This window comes from Piliocolobus tephrosceles, chromosome 14 (assembly GCF_002776525.5).
Source record: "Piliocolobus tephrosceles isolate RC106 chromosome 14, ASM277652v3, whole genome shotgun sequence".
NCBI lineage: Eukaryota > Metazoa > Chordata > Mammalia > Primates > Cercopithecidae > Piliocolobus > Piliocolobus tephrosceles.
Window position 1 is genome coordinate 32,323,611 of NC_045447.1, and position 25,842 is coordinate 32,349,452.

Genomic DNA, 25,842 nt, shown 5'->3' on the forward strand with positions numbered 1-25,842 from the left:
AGGGGCAAAGTGAAGACGTTGTCCAATATGTTACCTAAGGTCCCTTACAGTCAATAAGATTCACTTTTAATTTAATATCAGGGAAAAAGTGTTTTTGAAAGATAAATTTGTATTCTTTCTATTAAAAAGCACAATATATACTTCATTTCTCCTTTGCTTCCTCTGCCAGGACTTTCAGAGCTAAAATCCATGCTCAAATGTAATTTGCAAGAGCTTATACATTGTAAAAGTCTGGGCACATCTATGTTTTCCTATATTTACTCCAATATTACTTAATTTTTTTGATTATAAGAGAATACATTTTCATTGAAGAGGAAGTTTCAGAAAAAGTGAGAATCATGAGTTGTCTGATCATCAGGAATAATACTTAGTTACACTCCAGTCTTCCAGTGTTTCTTTTATGTATAGATATACTTTTCATAATGTTGGAATCAAATTGTCCATACCTTTATACAAACCCCTGTTTCATTTAATAACATCATGGAAATCTTATATTTATATTAATTTTTTAAGGGCATGAATTTTGATGATGGTTTGGTATTCTACCATAAAGATGTACCATTATTTTAAATAATGCTGAGGTTGATAGCTTTATACCTGAATGTTTGTTTTCACTCTTGACTATTTACTTAGTATAAATATCTAGAAGAGAAATTACTAAACTTATTTTAAAGACTTTATATACTGAGAATTTTCCTTCCATAAATGTTGCAACAATCTATACTCCACACTAACAGTGTTTAACAGGGGCTGTTCCTCACACCACTGTCAAACCTGAGCAGCATTTTTTTCTTCTAATCTAATTTACCTAGCAGAAAACAAGTACATATCATTGTTTGCATTTATGTTTCTTTAGTTTTAATGTGCTTTAATAATTTAAAAGTTTATTAACCATTTTGGCAGTTTCTATGTATGAATTGCTTATTCTTATCTTTTGCCCTTTTTTTCTACTAAGGCATCTGACTTTTTTCATATTGTTTTGCAAAAGTTCTTTATATATAAAGAATATTACGTATTTGCCTTCTAGCTTGCATATATTTCTCTCATTTTTGGTTGCCTTTCCATTGCTATAAGCAGCATGTAGTACAGTGATCATAAATAAAGACACTAGAGACTCTCTGGGATCATAGAACAATAGCTGTGTATCCTTAGGTAGATTACTTAATATCTTTGTTCATGTCTTTCTTTATCTCTAGTTCTATCTTCCCAATAAGTACTATACTTGGAATAATGCCTGGCGTATCATGTGCACTCAATTAATATTAACCAGTTTTATTCATCAGAATTTTATTTTCAAATATCCTGTGTTATATTGTGCCAAAATTTTAATAGTTGTTATATTTTTAGGGAATGTTAGGGGTGGGAGAATTGAAAGAACCTAAAGAATACCTGTGTCAATGTCATCAGCACTTCATGACAGCTTTGTAAAGAACAAAGAATACTTCTATTGCAGGTTTGATTTACATCCAAAATAAATGTGGGTGCATAGAAAGTGAGGTAACAATATACTTGGAATGTGCTGGTCATCAAACACATAGGTTGTTGCACTTATTTAATTGTTCCATTTTAAATGACAGATCATGTTCCAATGACCTTTTTCTATGAGGATCTCAGGATGTCCCACAGGTCTTTAATTTAAGCCTCATCTTTTCCATCCAGGAACTAATCCAAGTGGGTCTCTCACTTAAAGGGGAAGAAAAGGAGGTGCTGCCAGTCAGCCATCAACCGTGAAAAAGCTCGGGATAATTTCACTTGAGATCGGAGACCCCACCAGCTGAAAATAAAACAAATTATTTCCAAATCTGGTTTTGAAATGAAGAGTGAAGAGCCTACAATTTGAAAATAATCACATCCACTGTATCTTCATCCTCCAGATGAGGACTCTCTTACATTTTAGTTAGTCAGTGTGTAATGTTTCTTTTATTTCTGTTCTCAAAGTCTTGACATCACTAAAAATAAATGACTCAATTACACTTGTGCATAAGCAGCTGGAAAACTACCAACATGTTCCCAATGTCTAAACTGTGTAAACAGAGACACCAGAGGCAGGGTGGGGGGTGGGGAGGAAAGAAAAAAAGGAAAAGAAAGTAAAGAAAGCAAAATGATTTTGAAAATAAAATTATGCAAAAGCAGCTTCCAGGGAAGAGAGTATGATGTTTATCCCATTTCTTTGTTCCCGGTGGCACACTGCAGTGCATACACCCCTGGGTCCCGGAAGCAAACCAGGTGGAAAAAAGGATCAAGGAACTTTATAAACACCTTTCAAATCAACGTGCTCGGCCAATACACATTCCATTGCTCATCATGGGAAAATGTTGGCAGCTGTCTCTGGTCAGATGCCCCAGGGTTTTGGGGGCCTCAATCTAGAACTTGAGGACTAATAGGGAAAATGGAAACAGAATCCTGGCTGGTCTGCAACCCCAAAATACAACCACAAACCCCCTCAATTTCCAAAGACCCATCTTTTGTGGTGGCTCTTAGCTCAGAATGCACAATTACAAAAATGAAATGTTCCAAATGTCCTATACACCCACAACATTCTTTCTTTTATTTACTGTCTCGGGTAGAAGAATATACTTTATCTCCTCGTGTCCTTATGCCAGGAAAGCAAAGCAGGTTTGGCCAGCAGAAAACTTGATCATCTTTATTCCTTCCTTCATGTTACCAGGAGATGAAGGAAAAGGTCACAGCAGCTGTGCAGCTCAGCTGATTCACCCTGGGTCGGGCTACATGTTATCTACACTTTTCAAGGGGAGAACCTTGCTTGCAATAAAAGTAGGTCATCAGGCAGTGAAAAGAGAATGTGACTTAGCCAAAGAAATGAGAAGGAAGGGGTGGGTCAAACCCAGGGCCTTGGTGCTTCTGAAACGTTGACCAGAGAGGGCGAGACGAGCATTGCTGTGTGACCTCTCTCTCCATCTCTTGCTCTCCCAGTCTCCTTTCTGCTCTCATTTTAACTAATACATGAGGTGCCTGGAGAAGCCAAGGAATCTGTGGAGGGACCCTGCAAGGACAGTGACAAAGAGCTTTCTTTTTTTTCCACACAAAGTCAGGCCAAAGGGGGACGGTTTAAATTGCTTCCAGCAGGACTTAGGTTCAGCATGAAGAAAATATCTCTGAGCGAGATGAGCCTGTGGAATGCATTACTAAGGGAGATGATGGAATCCACTTCAGAGATCTCTGAGGACACAGTGGAATGCTAATCTTTCCTTAATGGCTAATATTTTGGTGTAGAGGAGGAGACATGGATGAACTTTCAAGTTCCTTTCACTCCTGAGATTTGAATATACACTGGCAGAAGAATGAAATATCAGTTGTCCTGTGACATCTGCAACATCCAAACCCTACTTCTTCTCGGTCACTTGAGGCCCTTTGGGTACCTTCCCCCCACCCCCCTCCATTGCCCCCACATCCACCTCTGACACTGGTGATTAGGTTTAGTGATCTTGTGGGGTGAGTGGGTGGGCAGGTGGAGGTTACTGGATGGAAAAGAATCATATATATATATATATATATATATACACACACACACATACATATATATATATTTTTAAAAACAAAAAACAAAACAAGAATAACAAGTACCAGATAGTGAGTTCAGGCCAAGATTTTTAGGAAGTGCTGAAATTTAAGTGGGGGAAATGACAATAATCTATGAAATATTCCAAGAGCTAGGAACTATGCCAGAAGTGGAAAACAGAGCCAAGGCCCCCAAGCTGGGTAGGAGGAAGATAAAAGCAGAGTATATGAGAGAACCGGATTTTTTACTTATGGGACTCTCGAGACTCACAGTGTCAAGACAGGTAAGTCAAAAGAGTTGTGAAGGGAGGCCAGGCACAGTGGCTCACACTTGTAATCCTAGTACTTTGGGAGGCTAAGGCGGGAGGATCACCTGAGGTCAGGAGTTTGAGACCAGCCTGGCTAACATGGTGAAACTCTATTTCTACTAAAAATACAAAAAAATAGCTGGGTGTGGTGGCGTGCCTATAATCCCAGCTACTTGGGAGGCTGAGGCAGGAGAATTGCTTGAACCCAGGAGGTGGAGTTTGCAGTGAACTGAGATTGCGCCATTGCACTCCAGCTTGGACAACAAGAGCAAAATTCCATCTCAAAAAAAAAAAAGAGTTGCAAAGGGAGTAAATGAACGAATAAAAAAAATTCATAAGATTTGTTATTAATATAATTTAACATTCTAGAATTTATAAATGAATATAAGATTGACTTCAAGGGTGTCTTTTTGTGAATTATATCACTCTTAGACCCACGTGCTTTCTCTAGTGAAAGCTAGTGGGTGGAGAATTGGGATAAACTTACATTTGCTCTTGAAGGTGTTTCATACAGGTGAATGGGGTCACATGTTTGAGAGTCATAGGGTGGTACTCATCTGCAGATGAATATGACTCTGAAGATCATCTTCTGGAGAGTAGATGATTGAATGAGTTGGTTAGGCCACTTGAAGGACCATACCTTAGTGTTAAGACATTCTCATTGGTGCACCTTCATTGTGACAATATTTTCCTATGCAGAGGGTCAACACTTGCTTCCTTTACTTTTTTTCTCCAGAGCAACTTTATTACATAAGCATGCTCCTTTCTACTGACTCATTTGGTAGAAACAACCGATGTATTTATATGCCAGGACATGGGCTACAGATTTTACTTCCATAGAGAGTCATCGACACATTTCTTTCAGTTTGTGAGTTTTGAGCTAACAAGCAAAGGTAACCCTTTTCTTCTTGCTTCACAGTGACATTCATTCCACGCTGTCTTTTATACCATGAACTAGGCTGTGGAATACGGAGTCAAAGATACATAAGACAAAGTTCTTGCCCTCAAAGCAATCCATTCAGGGATACCCATTAGTTTGCATCAGGCTTCTGTGTCATGGAACCCACACAGAGAGGAGGAAAGGGATGAAGCCACCAATGATGAGCGCCGTGACTCCTGGCATCACATTTTGTTTGACTAAGAACGCTGATTAATGAGAGAATGTAATCAAGGAAGGTTAGCAGAAGTCATAGTCTTTGGAGAAGATTGCTTAACATACAATCCATTTGTTCTCCCCATAGGATAGAATGGTAAAGACAGCTGAGTTACAAAATTTTAACAGGAATATCTGAAACTCCTTTATTTTCTAAGATGAAGAACAAGGAGAATTAAACTAGTTAGAAACCACAGCAACCAAGGTGCTCCAATCCTCTAGACAAATATTTAACACTTCAGTTCTCCTCCTTGATGCCTCTCATCAGAATATTTTTAAAGCAAGAGGTCCTGAGATTTCTCTGCTCCCTGGGGGTGAGTGGAGTGATTTTTATTGCTGAATGTCAGGGATGATGCTAATCACCCAGATCTGGGAGCTGTTGGACTGGTGGGAATCGTCTGAATCTTGCCACTGACTTTTCTAGGAAGGAATTTTGGCCTTGATGATTTTGGCTGTAAAAAGTTGGTAAGATAACCTTCCCCTCCCTCCTCCCATTTTCATCTCCTCTGGGGCAGAGGAAAACCCCAGACACCAGCCTTCTGGTAACATAAGAAGGTTCCCATAAGAATGAACTATAAATTATAATAAGCACGGCTCTTCTCTTTCTCTTCCCCTTTGTTTCGCTCCCTGAGCAATATTGTAAAAGTCTACACAATCTCATAAGGGACTTGGCTGGCAATCAGTTGAAGATACTATTCCTTTGGCAGCAGTTCCAAGTGACTAGACTAATGTATTCCTTTTTGCTTAGTTTCTGCAAAATTGCATTATGGTTCTTTGCAACTAGGGACTGGAAGAAGAAACCAAAGCATAGAGAAAGCTGGGGCACAAACTGACAAAGCTACTCAACCAAGCAGTGTGATTTCACCAGCTTTAAGTCACAGGGCTATACACGTGTAGCAGAATTGCTCTTTTTTGGGGGATGTGGCTTCCTGAGATCCAGAGTCTCTGGTTGACCAAGAAGCAGCTGGGGCTGTGATGAGTCTCTACGGAGGTAAAATCTCTGGGCTGAGTTCGTTTTCTTTGTGTGGCACGTCCTCCTTTAACTTTGTCTTTGATCTTGCTGAATCTGGCTGCATTTGAGACTGGATGATATGCTTTGCACAAATGTTTCTGGAAACAAAGACCACTGACTAGCTTGCCCAAGTAAACCAGAGAAACAATACTAATTGGGAAAGCCTTTTCCTGCTTATCTTGGAGCCATATGAAACGAACTTTCTTAACTCCAACACTAGCTACCTGTGTGACCTAGGGCAAATTATTAGCTTCTCTGCCTTATTCTCCCTATTCCTCATTTTTAAGGGGATTGGGGAGGCAAATACTCTCTCTACTATTTTGTTTCTCACTTAGAATGAGCCTATGAAACACAGCTTTAGTTTCTCTAGATTACATTATTGGTAGATGAAAACATTTTTTAACCCCATCTCCTGAAAAACGAAAAAGTACGTACGGTATTATCAAACCCTAATTGGGGTTTCTAATAATTATCTTAAATTTGTTTTATATAAAGTGAAACAAATTCAAACCAAATACATTATCAGCATGAAATAAGTAAAATTTTAGCCTGGCCTAGCGTAATAATTGCAATGAAATAGAACAGCCTGGATGAAATGGAGGCCATATCTACAGATGCTCTAAGAAAGTTCAGTCTCACACAAAGCAAGGTCCAAAGAATATGCAGGTCCAACTCTCACTTTAAAAAATTTTTTTTTAGTTTTTAATTTCTGTGGGTACATAGTAGGTATATATATATTTTTAGGGTACATGAGATGTTCTGATTCAAGCATGCAATGTGTAATAATCACATCATGGAAGATGGGGTATCTATTTCAGCAAGCATTTATCCTTTGTGTTACAAACGTCATGGTCTTTTTAAAAGCTTCCCTGCCTGTCCCATGTACTAGATGGCTCATAAGGGGACATCTTTCACTTAGGTCTACAGTTTTAGTTCTCACCACTTACTCTCAATTATTCATTGATTTGTGCTCTGTTTTGCTGTGGATCCATCCTGTTACTAACCTCAGTGTTTATTCACTTGTTCCTATATTTACTCTGCTCTTTGGATTTGATGGTGGGTACCGTGGTCCCAGCAGGACTTCCATAAGATTTCATTTCATGCAGATACACTACTTTAGGTGTCCCTGCTTGAAACTGGCCTTGGACTCTATTCATGTGAGCTCTGCTACTCTGGGCATGATGCTTAACCAGTTTTAGCTGGCTTCCTTGAGTAGCTCTTGAACATTATAATCAGTATTAGGTAAAATAGGGGCAGTTAGAATCGGAGGTCTAAAAAGATTTTAACGGAGTTTCTGATGGATGAGCAGGGAACACAGGCAAAGGTGATATTCCAAAATCTAGGTGTGCAGTAGGAATCAATGACGGATGTCAAGTATCTACTAGAAAGAGTTCAAGGTTTGGCTCTCATTCCTGATGGGGATGAGGGTTCTGTATTAGTCTGTTCTCACACTGCAGATAAAGACATACCAGAGACTGGGTAATTTATAAAGGAAAGAGGTTTAATGAACTCACAGTTCAGCATGGTTGGGGAAGCCTCAGGAAACTTACAATCATGGTGGAAGGGGAATCAAATACCTCCTTTTTCATATGGCAGCAATAAGGAGAAGTGCCCAGCAAAGAGGGAGAAGCCACTTATAAAACCATCAGATCTCGTGAGAACTCACTCACTATCACAAGAACAGCATGAAAGTAACCACCCCCATGATTCAGTTACCTCTCACCAGGTCCCTCCCACAACACATGGGAATTATGGGAACTACAATTCAAGATGAGACTTGGGTAGGGACACATCCAAACTATATCAGGTCTAACAGGGTTAAGGTTCTAATGGCTCCAGGGATCCTGTTAGCCCATAATAGTAACACCTATTAGAAAACATTAACATGTCAGCATCTGTACTTACAGGACCATAATAGTTGCATTTCAGATAAGGAATCCTTGCCACTGTGAGACATTCTTTGGGCAGTTTGTAATCTCTGAAGGAATGCAATCATGATCCTTAGTCTGTGGCTTGGTGCCTACTGGGGCTGGATCTTTCTACCTGGCCTTTCCCTGCAGGTGGCAAGCCCAACTCACTTGGCCCAAAGAAATCATATTAACAAGGTCTTGGACATTTCAATGTTTTCAAACTTGGTGGGCCAGGTCATCTACATGAAGTCAAGGTTTCTGTGTGAAGCAGCCAACAGAAGGTTTGTTGTTGAGAAGAGTGGAGTTGAGTAATAGGTGAGTGTGTGAGGACAGCATGGGAGCACGGGAAAGTAAGTGGGAAGGAGTCCAGTGCAAGTCAGGAATGAGTGAGGGGAGATGGCACTTCCTGGAAACTCAGTAAGTATTTGGGGATGCATCCATGAATAAACCACTCTTTCCAATTTTCTCCAGACTCAGGATGAAGGATTAAGGCTGAAGATCAGTTATTCACACTGAATTCCAGGTTATGGTTGAACTATCAAAGGAGATGACTCAATGTTTAGTCCTAAGGTGAGAGGCTACTGCTGCATTGTACCTCTGACCTCAGTTCAAGTTGGCCTTTGGGTGTTGAGTTGTGGGAAGAAAAAGATGTGAGTGGCGGGCTGGAGAGGGCTTTTCAGGGCAATGTTTTTCAGCGCCAGCCCATTTCTGGCAAAAGTATTACTCTCTAGGCAAGTGTCTATTTGCTATGTTGATCCAACACAACATTAACTTCTGAAACAGTTGCATTCGTTTTGCCAATTTTCCAAGTTTAAAACAGGAATGGAGTTAATAAAGTAACAGAGGCATTTTGGATGGTGAAACTCTAATTTTAAAATGCCCACATGTGTATAATTTTCCACTTTCTTTCTAAATTCCTAATGCTGGAAGGAGTCTTAGAAACCCAAACCTCTTGTTTATAGATGAGAAAACTTAGGTCATGAGAAGTAGATGATTTGCTCAAGGCCACACAGCTAGCTAGGGAAAAGCCAGGGTCAGAATCCAAGATCTGAGGCTTCTGGAAAGTGCCTTTTCTATCCCAATCTTCTAATTTATGAATGGAGACCATTGAGGGTATTTGAGATGCTGCTACAGCATCAAAGGCAACTGGATCCATGTAAAATCACGGTCATCTTTTCAGGGACGTTTCCAAAAGGTTTGATAAAGCAGTTGGGGGGATCTATCATCATCTGATATTTTACTTTATATTAGCTGTTTTATGCTATGATATTATTTGTCATCATAAGCTGATTCATTCATGTGTTTGTTTTACAAATACTTGTGAGAGTTGGCCATGGACCAGCACCATTGTAGAGATGGGGTAATAGTGCGAGAAGGTAATAGTGGTGAATGAGGCATCCTAAAACCTTGCCCTCGTGGACCCTTCAGCTTAGTAAAGGATTTGGGTGACTGTCTTGTAAGTTCCGCTTCATTTTACCTATCCAAAGTCCTCTGTGGAACTGTATCTTTACCCAGCCTCCTGTCATGACACTGTATTTGATAAAGACAAACTTTAAGAGACTGAAACACAAGCTAGTTCCAAATTTAACCCTTAGTCAAATATTTCATGGTGAAGCTGCTGTACTATCTCTGAAAACAAAGCAAGAGGAGGTTGAAAGCCTTAAATGTCAGGAAAGTACAGGAGCTACCTAAAGCGGGGAGAGTGATTTATTCAAGGCCTCATATGTAGGTAAAGTCAGGAAAAGAAGTGGGTTCCTAAACTTATTATTATTTTTTTTTTTGCTCTGTTACAAGAATGTATTTCTCTAACATTTAAATAATATTCTCAAAATTCAATAACACTTCTAAAAACTTAGAGTATTCCTAACACAGTAGGAAAGCCTACTGAAAGGACCACCATGTCACTTGCTCACATGGAGTGCATTCGTTCCTTGTTATCACCCAAGTCCCTGACAAACTGTCCTGTACAAATAGGCACTCAATATACAAGTTTAGTGAACCAATGGATGAATGCTATGAGCATTGATATAAGATATTAATTTACATTGTTCACTCATAGACATCTATGGAGCACAGTGTGGAAATTTCCTGCAGACTCATTATGCTCCTAGCAGAACTTTGTGTAGGGTTTTTGAAAATTCTGTTCAATTCCACAGGAAAGGGAAATAAAAGCTATTTCTATGTACTCCTTTCCTCTCACGTGAAACTCAAAATGGGTTTTTGATATAAAGTGCTAGGCTGGTCTCTAGAATATTATGAGTTCCTTTAAATGGACTTTTACCTTCTGACGGGAGCATGGAAAGAGGGAGATAAAATATCTCCTCTTAAACTCTCATCATTCTGGGAGAAACAGAAGGTTATTTGAAGGAAATGGAGAAATACTAAAAAGGAACCACATTAGTGTATTACTATATACAAAACACCTTCCTATCTGCTATCTCATTTAATACCTAAAACAATTGTGTAGGTGCCATTATTATTCCCATATTACAGATGAAGACACTGAGGCATAACAGTATAAACCTGGAAATGGTAGCACCTGCGCTCAAAGAGTATTCTTCTGACTTTAGAACTGGTGCTTTTCAAGTACCTCACCCTTTCTTTGTAAACCTGGTAATATCACAACCACCTGCATGCATACAGGCTTTCATCTGTGAATCACGAAGCAGGAGGGTTTGTGGCAAACCTGTCTTGAAGATGATGGATGCTGTACATTGGTGCACACTCCCTATTTTAGTTGACAGCATCACCTTGCGGATGAAAATACATCTGGTGTATGTTTTTATTTGTAAATACATGTTTACTCTGTTGATTATAGATAATGAGCCAAGCTATCATGCTGTCAGTCAGAATTGTTTGGAGATTGAAACTTCTTTTCCAGAGTTTACTTTTTTTAGTAATCAACTATTAAAATGATCAAATAGTAACACTTAACTGACAAACAAACAGAATGAGAGCTGGTTTGTTGCTGGTCATATTGGTTAAAACTTGCAGCAATTTTGCTTGCTTAATTAATATTTTTTGAATAGTGGGAATTCGAATTTATAGCATTTGTGGCTTTGTGGCGAGAACTCAAAGGGCAAAGTGAAATAGTAGCAGCTTAGCAGAATCTCACTGTCTAAAACAAAAGAAGGGTAGGGCCTCAAGTTCAAAGATCCTGAGGTTCTGCCATTCTAACTTTGAGTAATTTTAAACTCTCTTAGCCTTAGTTTCTCCATCTCTAACATAGAGCAATGCCAAGCTTGTGAGAGGATCATCAAATGCCTGGTAATCTGGGTCCTTATGTTTAAGATTTCAAGGGAAAGAGTCTCTGCAGTTAATGACAAGGAATGAAAACCACAAGACAATCATCCATCCAAGTGCACACAGACGGTCTGTGCCACTCACTCAAAAGATCTAGACATATTTTAGCAGGAATCTCAGCCGATTTAGGTTCTTTTCCTGCTATAGATTTTTGGTAGACAATTAGGTTTTAAAAAATATTTTTTGTTACAGTGGAAAAAACATTGAAAAATAAAAAACACCCTGAATTTTCCTCAATGATTTCTTAAATGACAACATAAAGTTGACAACGGATTTAACAATAAGGTAAGGGCAATTTATCCTAATTGCTCTGGAGGTGATTATTTGATAGGAAATTTAGCAACCTGTATTATATTACATGCAATATCCTGATTAAATGTTTCCTTCAGAAGTTCTATTGGGAAAAGTTTTGTGTTATTTTTTTCAGTTCCTTTTTTTTTTTTTTTTTTTTTTTTTTTTCTTGTAAGGGAAAGCCTTCTTGGGCAATCTATGAACAGTCAGAATGGATTTTAAGTAATGTCTCATATTATTCATAGAGTCTGGAAAAAGACGGCCTACTTAACTCTATCTCACCAGCTTTTTTGCAGACTGCTCCCTGCCAACCTCCCTCACCGTACACCCTTCCCTCCTCCCCAGCCCAACCCTCACAGCTGAAAGTCTTGAGGGCAAACTTTCAGTTTAAATTTCCCAGCTTTTTGTCAGTTTATGTCAAAGCCCTAGCCACCTCTCCCACTGACTGCAGTGGCTTTGTTTTTTCTTCCCCTCCATTTGCTACTTGTTAGCCTCCATGTACTGTGTCGGCACACTTACAGTAGGCAGAGCGCTGATGACAGATGGTGGGGGGGGACGGGGGCTGGGAGCTGGGCTGCAATGGCATGATGCCAAGGGATATGCCTCACCACGGGAATGAGCCGCCCAGAAGCTCTCCTTGAAGCCTTGTCCGCTTGGTTTGGTTCTGTGGGCGTGTTTGTATATGCCAGTGCACACGTGGCATGTTTTGTTGTTGTTGTTGTTGTTGCGGTTGTTTTTGTTGTTGTTTGGGCCAGTGACAACAGAGGCCTCGCTGGCTGGCTGCAGCTTTCCACTCTTGGCAGTTTCCAGACTCCCAGACAGGAAATTCTCCCAACGATTGCAGCTGTGAATTGGCCCATTTTTCTGGAAAGAGGATAAAGAAAAGAGTTTTGTGGGATTCTTTGCTTTTCTCGCACAAGCAGGGACGCATTGAATACAAACAGGCAAATGCGAAGGAGATCAAGGGGTGGGAGGGAAGAAGGAGGGATGGGAGTCATCAGAAATCAGATGAAATTCTGTACTAGTTTCAGGCAAGTGTTTGAGACACGCAAATGCAATCGCCTGGGAGCATATGCAGTGCCGTTCTCTGAAACCAGGTGCCAGGCTGCCCTAATGGTGAAACTGCCCTGGGCCCTTACGGGGTTTTAGCAATTCGAACCCCTTTGACAGCCAAGAGGCACTCACTTTCATTCATTCCTTCAATAAATGTTTGAGAGCCGGCTCTGTGACTGGCAGTTTGCTGTGAGGCGAGGGTACATGGGCAGGGCGGGGGAATGAGAAACAAGATCTATCCCTTAGGGAACTAATAATCAGATAGACAAAAAGAAAGGAAGTAAACACACATCACAGTCACACACTCTTGTTAGTGTTCTCCATGCAATTTAATAGGCTACTGTGGCAGAGAAGGAGGAGGATGATATGATGATGAGATGATGATAATTAGCACAACTTTTAATGAGCAGTTCTTATGTGTCAAGCACTGTTCTACAGGCATTTCTCATTTAAACCTCATAAGAACTATGTAGTAAATACTATGAAAACAAACATTTGCGGGCAGTCAGGAAGGACCTCACTAAGGAAGTGAAATCTGAGCTGAGGTATGAGAGACGCAAAGGAGTCAGCAGCCATTTGAAGAGCCAGGGGAAAGGAACAGCAAGTACAAAGGTCCTGAGGTAGGGAAGAGCTTAAGGGTATTCACATCACTGAGAAAAGAGCTATGGGACAGGGTTGTAGAAAGTAATATAGTGAGGAGAGGAAGTTGGGGAGATCGGAACGGTGTGAGATAAATTTGAAGAAATAGGCAGGGTTCTAATCATACAAAGCCTTGTAAGGAACGTGTTCTGGTCAGGGATATGAGAAGAGGAAGCCATCGGAGGACCTTGAGCTGGAAGGGGACATGAGTAAAATTACATTTTAAAAAAATTCTCCCTTTCTATTGGGGAGAATGGAATGGATTTGACTGGACAAGTTTGGAAGTTGGAGTATAGGAGGCTATTACTGATAAGAATTGATGATGGTATGAATTACAATAATGGCTGAGGACACGGAGAAGTAGAGGGATTAGGTCTCTATGTTGGGGGTGGACCCAAAAGGAAGTGCCCATCAACTGGATGCAGGCAATCTGGCTCCTGCCCCTGGATGGCAAATGGTGCCATTCTCTGAGAAGCAAAGTGCTGATGATGGACCAGGGGCTCCTTCCTTAGCACACATAGCAAGTGCATACCACGTTGTACACTAGAAAGAGTAGTGTCCAGAGAGGAAAACTAAGGCCTGCAGATGAAGAGGAAATACCATCCACTGAGTTGAATAAAGATCATATCATATCAGGAGAGAAAATAATTTCCCAAGGTTTGTGAAGTGAGGTTTTACACTTTAGCTTCTCTCCTTTGTCTTACTTGATCTTTCCTATAGTACTGTGAAGTAATTATGAGGATCTCAATTTTATAGATGGAGGAAATAAGACCTACAGGAATGAACTGACTTCTTGTGGACACACAGCTAGTAATCCTAGTTATTGCTTTTTTTTTTTTTTTTTTTTTTTTTTTTTGAGATGGAGTCTTGCTCTGTAGCCCGGGCTGGAGTGCAGTGATGTGATCTCAGCTCACTGCAACCTCCACCTCCTGGGTTCAAGCAATTCTCCTGCCTCAGCCTCCCCAGTAGCTGGGATTACAGGCACACGCCACCACACCCAGCTAATTTTTGTATTTTTGGTAGAGATAGGATTTCACTGTGTTGACCAGACTGTTCTTGAACTCCTGACCTCGTGATCCACCCACCTCAGCCTCTCAAAGTGCTAGGATTACAGACATGAGCCACCAAGCCTGGCGTTATTGATAATATTAATTGAAAGCTTGTGTTGCACCAAACATCATTCTAAGTATTTAACACATACTGAATCTTCATAATAACGTAAGGTAGGTTCTACTCTTGTTCCATTTTGCAGAGGGAAAATTGAGATATATAAAGTTTAAACCACAACTTGTTCAAGGTTATAAAAACAGAACTGTGTTTAAAACCTGGGAGTTCAGCTCCCTGATCTGAGCTCTTAACCACCATACTATACTAAGCATACTTAAATGAGCACTCTGAATTTAAAACCTCTTCATACTCTAAAATATCTCCTTAATGCTACTTTTGATTATTACTCTTCCCCTGCAGTGGATTTGTGTATTTGGGGCATTTTCAGCATTGTCTTAGGCAGCTGGATACCCACTTCTCAAATATTTGCCTCCAAAGGCTATACAGCACTGTGACATGACAACTGAAGAAAGACTATACTCTGAAGTGATGTAACTTTTAGGCAGCTCTGTGGAGCAATGGATAGTGCATTGGAGTTCTAGTGGTGAAGTGATGTAGCTTTCAATCCCGTTTTATAATAAGAAAAGACAAAAAAATAGAACCTATGTAATAGTTTGGTCTATATATAACGTATTTATTGGATTTTTTTTCTTTTCTGAGTTGATACATATGTCACAGAATGTCACTTTTATTTTCTTGAAAGTCCTAGAGCCAAGTAGGTAGGCAGAAAGGCACTCTATCCGTTATCTTATCAATTAACTGACATCATTATTTCAATTTCATTTTCATATCTCTTAAAAGATGACCTATATATACAACAAAGACAAAATAATTCAACTAAAAACAATCTGCATGTGTACCCCAACAAGGTCCTATAGATCATCTGGGCAACATCTTGAATGTACTTCATGTCACATTTATTCACTGAGGGCATGATAGGAGAGAGATTATTTTAACTTTAATTTGTTCATATGTATCTCATCAAGGTTTTTTTGGGGTCAAGTTACACCAGCAGTCAGAAAGCAAAGATGAACACGCAGTGTGGCACTGCACAAACTTTCAGTGAGCTGCTCAATTCCTGAGTAGGTTTCAAACAAGCACAGGCTTTTGTTTGTTGTTTGTTTTGTTTTAGCTAATGGTTATGTGAATTAGCTTATGGTTAGGTTAGGTTGTGTGAATGGTTTAGCTAATGGTTAGTTAAATAGCCATAGGGCCAGGTCTTCATTCTGAAATGCTCTAAATTGATATCTCATACTCAGATGGTGGCGAACAGCCGCCTCACCAGGTTAGTTGTTCCGAAGATGAAGTGAGACTTTTTTCTTAATTTTGGCCACCATCCAATCAGGTAGCAAAGAGAAGACAGGCAAAATGGTTATTCCATATTTCTCAAAAGTACTGTGCAACATTGGTGTTATGCTATGTCTAAAATGCACTGCTTGGTTAGGTTTAGGGAATGTTGCATTCTATTTCTGCCATGTATTGGCATATTAGAAGCTCTAATAAGCACCATAATAAAGAAGTCTTTTAATATTGCCAATGTTGTATTTTCCAAACTATGGTCATCAATGCTAATGGTCAGCGGTGAGACCGATATTCCAGCCAGATTATTCTTTAGCCCATATAAGGTATACTGAGACTAAATCCCTCGTAGGTAAAGCTCTAAGAGAAAAAAAATGTAGTGTCTAGAACAAGGTGTTTTCAGTCAAATGACTAGGAGCCCATGTCCTGGCTTAGTCTATTGGCAATTCTATAATTTGAGGCAACCATTGTTAAATTCTTTGAGGTTTTTTTTTTTTTTTTTTTTTTTTTTTTTTTTTTTTATCTGCAAATGAGAAATACATCTTTCCTCAAAGGGCAGTTGTGATTTTTTTAATCCATTAGTGAATTCATACATTTAACAATATTTATTAAATATCCTCCCAGTGTTAAATATTGTACTGTTGACTGGGAATTCACGAGTCAACCAGCTCAGTTGGAATTGAATTCTTTACTCATTGGAAATCCCTGATCCACTCTTGCACCTATATCATCCTGGAACTTCAGTTACTTATCCTATTTTTGCTATTACATAGGAAGAAAGATTCACCAGCAAGCCGGGTCTGTGCCAGACCAGGCCAGATGTTTTTCAGAACCGCCAAGCAGAAAGGAATGTCACTCACAGCCTGGATGGGAAACGTAAAATGTGCTAAGAAAAGACAAGCTATTTGTCAAGGCTTCTCCTACAAGAATTTAAAAAATGCTATTTTGACTTCTACCCTTTGTTCTGCTTTAGAAAAAATTCCTGGCGTTTTCAACCTTTGTTCTATTTGAGTAATTCATTTTTAAGAGTCAACACCTGGCCGGGCGTGGTGGTTCATGCCTGTAATCCCAGAATTTTGGGAGGCCGAGGACGGTGGATCACCTGAGATCAGGAGTTCGAGACCAGCCTGGCCAACATGGTGAAACTCTATCTCTACTAAAAATACAAAAATTAGCTGGGCGTGGTGGCGGGTGCCTGTAATCCAAGCTACTTGGGAGGTTGAGGCAGGAGAATTGCTTAAACCCGGGAGGCAGAGGTTGCAGTGAGCCAAGATCGTGCCATTGCACTCCAGCCTGGATGACAAGAACGAAGCTTCATCAAAAAAAAAAAAAAAAAGAATCAATACATGAAAGACTTTCCTTTAAAGATGAATGTATTACTAAGAGGAAAGAAGGAAGAAGAAGGTAGTTCATTTGTACCTTGTGTTGCTATTGTACCTTGTGTTTCTCCAGGTGGAGAAAATGTTTTTATCTCCTCACCTCCTCCTTCTTTCCTGCTGCTCTTTTAGCCTTGAAAAGGAGTTCTACATTTTAAGTGAGGCCACCCTAAGGGAAACCACTGCATTAGCCGTGCAGTCCATGCAAGGCCTGGCTAGCTAAACAAAGGGGGCTCATGGACCATCTTGCTTTTGCCCGTGGGACAGATTTCTCATTTACATTTCCAAGAAGTTAGCGCAATAAATTCAGAAGCACTCATAACTGCCTTGCACAGAGCTTCTGGCTCACAGATCCAGGGGAACTTGTAATACTTGCTGGAATTGGGGTGGGTGCAAGAATTATAAACAAAAACGTATCAAACCACTTCACTTGTGTGAATATTCATAGGGAGATCAAGCGGATCAAAAAAGATGAATGTAATTGGAAATTAGGTGAGAATACAAAGTCTAGCAACTTTTTGGCCTTTTGCTGTATACTGCTCCAAAACAGGGTTTCTGAAGCTCAGCATGATTGGCATTTGTGGTACGATAATTCTTTGTTATGAAGGAGCTGTCCTGTGCATGGTCAAATGTTTAGCAGTATCCCTGATTGCTACATGCCAGTAGCAACTCTTCCTAGACACTGTCAAATATCCCCAGGGGCCAGAAGCAAAACTGTTTCCAGTTCAAAAGCACTGCTCAAAAGTAATAATTTCTTACAAATTTTGGTGCAATGGACTCCTTTGGCAATCTGGAGAAGATGGTTAATTCTTCCTCAAATTAATGTTTTTAAATGGATAAAAATAAAATACATAGGATAACAAGGAAAAGTATTAATCTTAAAGTTATCAAAATTTATGTTTAAAAAACACAAAATTGTGCTATAATCATTTATATAGTGATTGGACTGAAATCAAAGTAGGCATCCTAGTGTAGCTTAGGGTATCAACAGACCTGCTGGGCTCTGGTGATGGTAGTGACAGTGGCAGTGTTGGGAACTGGCTCAGTCGACAACTTGCTGCCTACCTGAGCAAGTAATCTGATTCCTCTGGACCCCATAGGCTTATCTATAAAGTGATGGGCTCTGCTTGGATCAGAGTTTATTAAATCTCTGCAGCTAGTTATTATATTTTAAGCCACTGTAACATATACGAACCTCATTTAGGCTAACAGAATCTCTCAAAGTGAGTATTGTTATACCCATTATAAAAGTAAAGAAATTGAGACAGAAAGAGAGGTTAGGTTGTTTAACTGGACAGGTGGTTAATGGTACAGTCAAGTAAGATTGTTGGGACCAAGAACTGGGCTTTTGTTTGTTTGTTTGTTTGTTTTTTATACAGGAATCTTAGCAAATGCCAGGAATGTAACAGGCACCCAGTTAATGTTGAATGCATGAAGAAGAAAATGAATGCATTCATAAATCACCAACTTTCATTTTCAGTGTTGAGTCAACCCATTTATCTCTTAACATCATACTTCTCAGGCAAAAGAGTTGTCCAGATATGGTTTAATTTGCTTACTTATTGTGTAATGCCAATGTACTTGTTCATAAATGACACAAATACACACGCACACACACGCACACACACACACGAGTTCCTTTTCTTGTGGGTCTTTTGGATCCCATGGGATAGAGAAGAATTTCATCTAGGAGTATCTTGAAGCTCACTCAGAGCCTGAACCAGTTTTTTGTTGTTTATTTTAAAAATTTTAAATTCTGGGGTACATGTGCAGGATGTACAGGTTTGTTACATAAATAAATGTGTGCTATGGTGGTTTGCTCCATCTATCAACCCATCGCCTAGATATTAAGCCCAGCATGCATTAGCTAATTTTCCTGATGTGCTCCCTCCCTCCCACACTCCCCTGCCCTGACAGGTCCCAATGTGTGTTGTTCCTCTCCCTGTGTCCATGTGTTCTCATTGTCCAGCTCCCACTTATAAGTGAGAACATGCAGTGTTTAGTTTTCGGTTCCTGTGTCAGTTGCTGAGGATGATGGCTTCCGGCTCTATCCATGTCCCTGCAAAGGATATGATATATTCATTTTTATGACTGCATAGTATTTCATGGTGTATTTGTACCACATTTTCTTTATCTAGTCTATCGTTGATGGGCATTTGGGTTGATTCCATGTCTCTGCTACTGTGAATAGTGCTGCAATGAACATACACATGCATGTATCTTTGTAACAGAATGATTTATATTCCTTTGGGTATATACCCAGTAATCCTATTGGTCAATGGTCAAAAGGTATTTCTGCTGAACCAGTTGTAATACTGTTAGCAGGATAAATTCTGCCAGACCATTTCCCCTGTGGTGTTCCTATCCTGCTGAAGTGAAGTTTCTGATAAAGTGACCAGGCCCGTGAGCACACAGTCATGGTAACTGTAGCAAAGGAACTGCCTAACGGACACTGGGGAGGGCAAGAGTGGCCAAGCTGAAAAGGGAAATCAAGACAGGGTTTTATCTGAGGATTATTGTCATTTGAAATCTAGCTTTTCAAGAGGGAGCTTGTAAGAGGGAGCCCAGATCAGCTACAGGACAAACAGAGGATCTTCTCTCTTGTTTTGTAGAAAATAAATGAGCTTGATTATGGGCTTAGAGTTTCAGAGTTGTGGTGTGTGAGGCACACATGAATTAAAGAGTAAGTGGCCATAAAGATTCTTCTGGTGGGTTTCAGTTCTTGCTCAGTGATGGTGACCAAGACCTCACTTCCCTGGGCTGCAGTGATTTCTTTTGCAAACTAGGGTGACAAACTAACTGCAGGTTGCAATTCAAAGGCCTACAGGTAGGAAGTGTAAATGAGTGAAGCTTAAGACAAAAGGGAGTAGTGATGACTTGCGGCCAATCAAGTCATCTCGTCTAAAAGAGGCTCCACCGCTCAATTCTAGTCTGCTATTGCCATGCTAGAATGTGGGCAGTATATTGCCAGATCTTCCAGACTTTTTAAAACCCTGAAATTTGAGTTTGAAATGTTGATGATTCAAAGCTTTAATGACATGGTGCAGGCCAGATTTGATCCCAGGATGGCCATGGATGATCTATCAAGTCTGGCAGAATTAACAATCCCATCAGTACAAGTAGATATGCTAATTGTGAAATTTTTACAATTTACATGTCTTTACAGTTTGCAAGTCACTTTCATGATTTTATCAGAGTCTCATGAAAACCCTGTGAGGTGCTGTTATCCCTATTTTGCAAAGGAGAAATCTTAAGTTCAGGAATGTTAAGTGACTTATTCACAAGTTACAGAGCAAGAAAATGCAGAACCTAGATTCATCCTCTAGTCTTGAACACCCCAGCATGCCTGCCAACAATATTGTCCTGTCCTCAAACACAGATCTTTGTTATCCCATTTAGCAGCTCTGGAGGTCAAATAAAGGAAACATCACCACTCCAACCAGTGGTCTGAGAAAGTCTGTTCTTACAACAGGAAAGGGTTTTGAGAGGATCCTCATAAGGAAGGAATACTGAATCTCCATTCTTGTACCAGTTCAATTTCAAACTGATGAACACTTAAAAATATGTGTTTATTCTTTTGCAATTTCAAAATGTTTCAATGCAATTTATCAGGTAAAATAAATTTATATTATTGCTTTATTATAGGTTTTGAACATTTGCTTTTAATGAAGTTGAACATCTTTTCAAAATCTTATAAGCCCTTTGTATATTCTAAGAAGAAGCCTGCTTGGGGTCTTTATCCATTTTTCTATTGGATTGTTAATCTGCTTTTTCTTGTTGAATTATAAGAGCTTTTTATATATTAAGGAAACCAGATCACTTGTAGGTCATATGTGTTACAACTTATTTTTTCCAGCTTGTCATTTGTTAAATCTTTCATGTTTTTTAAAGACCTATTTTTCAATGTTTTAAAAATCAAGATGGCTCTTCAAGATTACCCTGATTATGTGGCTGATGCTGCTGAAAGTTGAGTTTGTGCAACTTCACTAAAGAGCTTCTGTTTATCATCACAAAGGGATAGTGTAATGCTTCTCAACAGGACCTGGTTTATACCACTGTGAGTCATTCAGATTACTGGAAAAACTGACTGACCACTGGAAATTATTGTCTTATTTCCTATAACCCTCAAAGGAATTGGGGGCATTGTAGAGGGAATGTTTCTCATTCTCTCTGTATTCAGACATTGTCCTGACTGACTTCAAGGCTTTGACTCTGAGAGAAAAACTAAAGACAATTCCAAAGCAAAAAAGTTTCCCAAGTTATTTTAAGTTCATGAAAAATGAAGTTAAACAGCTGCAAGTTGTGATCCTACTTATTCATTACAAGAATTCCTCTTCCTAAATGTAAGCCCACTTTTTCTGATATATGCGATGTAAGCACATTTTGTCTGATATGTGCAAATTTATCAGAGAGCTCATACCTTCAGCCATCATTATTTGGTTCACAAGCCACTCAGGAACGTGCTTTTGGCATCCCAGCCAAAGAAGAGAGGACTGCCATTAATCAGACAGACAAATACATTGACAAGAGAACTCAACTTTGGCCTAAATCAGTGGAGACAAAGCTCACATACAGTCACTGAAGTAAAAAAGTTGCCATGTTTTTGTTCTGATCCAGGTTGCATAAGACAAGACACAAAAACAAGCCTTTCACCATAGACACTGTTCATTCAAAAATCACTGTGTATCAAGTTGTCAGATTCACCATCTGAAATAGCATCAGATGTATAGCTACAAAGGGAAGGCCACATTTCTTTCAGGGTGACTATAGCTACCAAACCAGAGAGTCCTGGCAATGTAAATTAATTAAAGGAGAAAGGTGGCAAGGCATATACTGGTCCACCCGGGACATTTGCCTCTAGTTTTCTTCCCACTTCTGGTTGTATTTGTATACAGTAAGAAATAGAATGTACTGAGTTGTACAGTTTTTGGCTTTTCTAGCTTAACCAGAGATCAAAACATGGCACCACTAACTGAGGTAGAGTGACCAACTCTCTGTTTCCCCAGGACTGTCCTCATTTTAGCACGGAAAGTGCAGTGTCCTGGGACACTCCTTGGTTCCAGGCAAACCAGAACATTTGGTCATTTTAGATCTTGGTCTTAACCTGCTGATTTTTTCTCTAGTCTTGTTATTCCACAGAGGAATAAAATAAGACAAAATGGGCTTACATTTAGAAGGAGGAATTCTTCTAATGAATAAGTCGGATCACAACTTTTGGAGTGAGAAATGCTAGAACAAGATGTAAAAGACCATAGTCTCAGAAAGAGAAAATAACATTGTTGAGGTCATTCTAGTTCTATGATTCCTTGATTCTGCAACGCTACCTCTATCATCTTGAGATAGTTGAGCTGTAAGTAAAACTATCTTTATTGCCATTTATCAAATAATTACTATGAACCAGGCATTGCGCTAACTCTAATTTTATTCTCATGACAACCTTAGGAAAGAGATATTATTAGATATAATTTATAAGTGAGGAAACAGGCCCAGTTGTTCAGGTAACAAATGGTGAAGACAGGATTTGAATTTAGGTCTGTGTAGTTAAAAGGCTTGTGCTCACATTCACTGTGCCCTTGTCTTCCATTACCCACAAATAGTTGCGAAGCATTACTCCTGCTGTTTCCCTGATAGGAGATTGTCCCTACTGCCTATGCTGCAAGTGATCCCTGGAGACCAGAGAAATTGTAATGGTAACAACATGCACTTACATAATATATTTTACATTCCAAATACTTTTACAGGTGGTCCTTGACTTATGATAGTTCAACTTATGATTTTTTGACTTTTCAATGAGTTTATTGGGGTATTGAAGACATTTTCAACAGGATATTTTTGATTTATGATGATGGGTTTATTGGGACGTAATCCCATCACATGTCAAGAAGCATCTGCACTTCTATTTTCTACTATTATCATCCAAAAGGAACTGGGAAGTGGCTGATATTGGTTTTATCTCTATTTGTAAGAGTTAGGAAAGAGTGGTGTGTATGAGCATGACCAGTTGTTGATGGGTACACGGGGATTAATGGTAAAATTGGACTCTTGGCTATGGTTCATGATCCTAACTCCTGAATAGCATGTCTAGTTGGTAAAGACTGAGGAATACTGTGATTTTCCTAGTTGTCATCAAAGACCCCCAAAGGGAATTTGTTCAACTTTGTTACCTCCACTTTTCTGTCTTCTTCACTAGGCTGTGAGCTTCAGAGAAGGCAGGTTCAAGTATCTGTCTATTGTTTCTTGATGTCCAGAGTCTGGCTCATAGAGTCTCAATACACACTGGATAAATAAATGAGTACCCTCCATATACCCTTCTCTTAATTTGATAGTGGTTATCGTTACCAATTCCCATGCCACTGTACCTTCTTTCAAACTGTTCTTCTTTTAAACTCCCCTCATTCTCAAATCCTCAAATATCACCTTTACCAGGCAGCTCTCCCAGCCCTTCCAGTTGCTAGTGTTCTCTTGAATATGCAGAAGCCCCATCTCCCTGCCAGTTCCCCTTCTTTTGTTGCACTTACCCCTGTCTCTCTTTTGTTACGGTGATTTTTAACTTACATAGGCCAAAAGGGAATAGTGGGGACTGTGGCTAACTAAAGGATAACTCTTCCATCTAAAAGTAGCATTGCTACTAAATTTTAGCCCATTATTGTTATTAATAACGTGGGTCCAATGCTGTAAGATTTTTCAGATTTTTATTTAATGGAATCTGAATTTGAGTTTTAAGTGTTGAGACTCTTTCAGAGTTTTAAAAACACACAATGCAGGGCAGGTTTAACTCCACGATGGCCAGAATTCCAGTTTCAACCATTCAGTGAATATAGTAGATATGTTTATTGTCTGTGAAATTATATTTTAGTTAACATTTAAGAGTACTTTATAGATTGCAAATCTCTTTCATGATTTTATATGAGTTTTGTGAAAATCTTGAGGTACTGTTATCCCTGTTTTACAGAAGAGAAAACTAAAGCTCAGGAATGTTAAGCTACTTATATGAGGTCATGCAGCAAGAAAGTGGCAAAATATGGACACATTCTCCAGTCTTGACACTCCCACCTCTTCTGCCAACCATATTGTCTTATTCTTCTCTTCCTAACATGTTAAGGGCAGACACCTATCTGACCCTTTATTGTCTTTCTTAAAGTAGTGTTTTATACAGGTGCTCAATGTGTGTTTGTCTGCATGAAATAAAGAAAATACATAGACACACTTAGAAGTAGGAAAACAGCCAGTACAGATGATGTTTCTCTTTTTATCTCAATGAACCAGTTGTGCTATAATTTTTTATGAGTATTTTCTATGGTGTAGGAATTCACAATCAGAATTCAACCATTTCATTTCTTGGTGCAGTTCTTACAAATTCTCATAACTTCCATGCACGTTGTACATACTCAAAAGTGTTTCAGTAACTATGTATTGATTAGCTCTTCCTAGCCTTCCTTATGAAGTATTCGAGAGTGTGTGTGTGTGTCTGTGTGTATGTCTGAGAGAGAGAGAGAGAGAGAGAGAGGAGAGAGAACTAGGTGAGTGTTATGGAAATAGGTAACCAAAAAAGATAAGTAAGTGGTCTCTAATTTCCAGAAGTTTATATTTAATGAGAGTTTTGTTTTTTTGTTTTTTTTTTTTGAGACGGAGTCTCGGTATGTCACCCAGGCTGGAGTACAGTGGCCGGATCTCAGCTCACTGCAAGCTCCGCCTCCTGGGTTTACGCCATTCTCCTGCCTCAGCCTCCCGAGTAGCTGGGACTATAGGCGCCCGCCACCCCGCCCGGCTAGTTTTTTGTATTTTTTAGTAGAGACGGGGTTTCACCGTGTTAGCCAGGATGGTCTCGATCCCCTGACCTCGTGATCCGCCCGTCTTGGCCTCCCAAAGTGCTGGGATTCTCATATGTAGACAAGGGGAAAATAGTGCCATTTTAAAGAAAAGGAAGACTGGGAGCAGAGTAGATCTTAATTTATCATTAGACATTTATTTGATTTCACTTCAGCCCAAATATCATAGTCTCTGTCTTCAAATGCTTTTCAATCTAGGCAGAAGACAGATTTATACACGTTCTCTCTCTCTCTCTCTTTCACACACACACACTCTTACTCACAGTCACTGTTACACTCAGCCGTAACTATTTTTACTTATTTTTAATCCTAAGGTGATTTAGGGCCATTTCATTACCTTTTGTTTTCTACCACTTTTTAGACACAATTAAATATTTCTCACAAATAAAGGTCATTTTTAAAGCCCAAATAGTTTCTCTTCTTTCTAGGCAACCATTCTCGGATGTAATTTATGTTTTTTGTTGCTTAGCTACTTGAAAAAAAAAAAAAAAGGGCAACTTGCCCCATTTTCATGGAAGAAAGGCTCCTTGGTGCTTTCATTTGCATGATACCAGGAGCTGTTACAGTCTGAATCTGAATCAAAATCACTCTGCCCCTAGGAGATGCTCTGTATTCTACTGAGTGCCTTCCTGTTCCCCAGACTCATGTTCTTACCTTTTCCCTGTGGGCCAGGAGAGCTTCACTTTTTATATTTTCTAGACCCTCCAAACCAGCCCCAGGTGAACTGGGCCTCTCTTCCTGTTGCATGAACCAGTGAGTAAACCCTTGGATCATGAGTTCACCGTGGCTTGGATTCCAGGACCTCCACCAAGCCCAGGGATTCTGGGAAGAAACCAGAGACTCTGTGTCTTAGGACTTCAGTCAACACCTCAAAAGACAAAAGAGTCCAACAACAGCCTCTGCAGGCACTGTTAGTTATAAGGAGTGAGATGTCGATTGGTTGGTTCACATGTAACTCCTACATTTGGGCTAAGATGAAGACAGTTTGAGATTCATAAGAAGGGCTTGTTCTTTCTTTATGAGATAGGATGGCTGTACCCTAC

General features: G+C 39.5%; 1 pseudogene; it reads right to left on the reverse strand.

Annotated features, from left to right (window-relative positions):
- The window catches only part of LOC111536821, a 37,775-nt pseudogene extending 12,202 nt beyond the window's left edge, over window positions 1-25,573 (reverse strand).
- Between the last annotated feature and the right edge of the window lie 269 nt (window positions 25,574-25,842).